This window comes from Myotis brandtii, unplaced genomic scaffold (assembly GCF_000412655.1).
Source record: "Myotis brandtii unplaced genomic scaffold, ASM41265v1 scaffold707, whole genome shotgun sequence".
NCBI lineage: Eukaryota > Metazoa > Chordata > Mammalia > Chiroptera > Vespertilionidae > Myotis > Myotis brandtii.
Window position 1 is genome coordinate 909,310 of NW_005370773.1, and position 1,086 is coordinate 910,395.

The following is a 1,086-nucleotide window of genomic DNA, read 5'->3' on the forward strand; positions in this document are numbered from 1 at the left end:
TTGTCTGCGGGGGAGAGGGGGTGGCTTCTTTAGGCCCCCCAGCCTCATGCCCTGCCTCCCTTCTTTGCTGGGTCAGGTCCCTCTCACCATGGGCCTCTTCCTCCAGGTGAGCCAGACAGGGAGCGCCTGCAAGGATGTTTGCCTGGCGATATAGACTCTCTCCAAAGGGGTGGCTGCCGCTGGAAAGCACGTAGTAGAACACGCAGCCTGCAGAGAAGATGTCCACCGCGCTGGTCTGGGCCGGAGGAAGGGGCGTGAGGAGGAAGTCCGCCCGGAGTCTGCGGGCTAACCTCTCCCAGGGTGTCTGGCTCAGAGAAGAACTCGGGGATGCTTCTGAGAGGCAGCCCCTTATCCCTAGGTCCCTCCCCTCTGCACCATTGAAGGCCCATGGTCTTCACCCCAATCTTTGCCCCTACTGAGCTTCTAGCTTGGGTTTCCGGGCGCCATTCCTGCACATGTAGCAGGGAGCATCAGGAAGGGAAGCCGCCAGGCGTGTGGCAGGAGGCAGCGGTGAGGACAGATGGGGCGCCTGTCCACAGCCGCCTGGCACTAAGCTCTGCTGGTTGCCTCCAGGGCACTCAGCAGCAGAGCTTTCACTTCCCAAGAGGCTCCAGAACTCCAGAGGTTTATGTGCAATTTCCCGAAAGTGAAAACGGCCACTAATTAAAAAGCGAAAGGACCTGACAGGCTCCTAGCCGTGCCTTTGTCCTTGGGCCTGCAGGTGGCCCCTTCTAGCTTTCTCTAGACGTCAGGCGTCAGGCGTCAGGCGTGGGAGCAGCTTTGCCCCCAGCGACTGTCCTTTTGTGCCGCTGTCATCTATGCCCATGACTGTCACTTCCACACACACGTCAGGCATCAGGCGTGGGAGCAGCTTTGCCCAGCGACTGTCCTTTGTGCCACTGTCATCTATGCCCATGACTGTCACTTCCACACACACAAACCTGGGGCCCCAAACTTACATGTCTCTGGGGTCAGACACTGCTTCAACTATGTTCGCTCATCTGACGTTCCCAGCCCTCCACCCAGCGCTTCTCTACGCTGCTGCATTGAAGACCCTGGCCTTGCCCCAGCGGATCGGGCTGGGGT

At 59.6% G+C, this 1,086-nt stretch overlaps 1 protein-coding gene across 1 annotated transcript in view; it reads right to left on the minus strand.

The window, feature by feature from the left end:
• Positions 1-1,086, minus strand: part of ERN2 (endoplasmic reticulum to nucleus signaling 2) — a 25,170-nt gene that overhangs the window by 1,654 nt on the left and 22,430 nt on the right. The gene's annotated exons all lie outside the window — the stretch shown is intronic.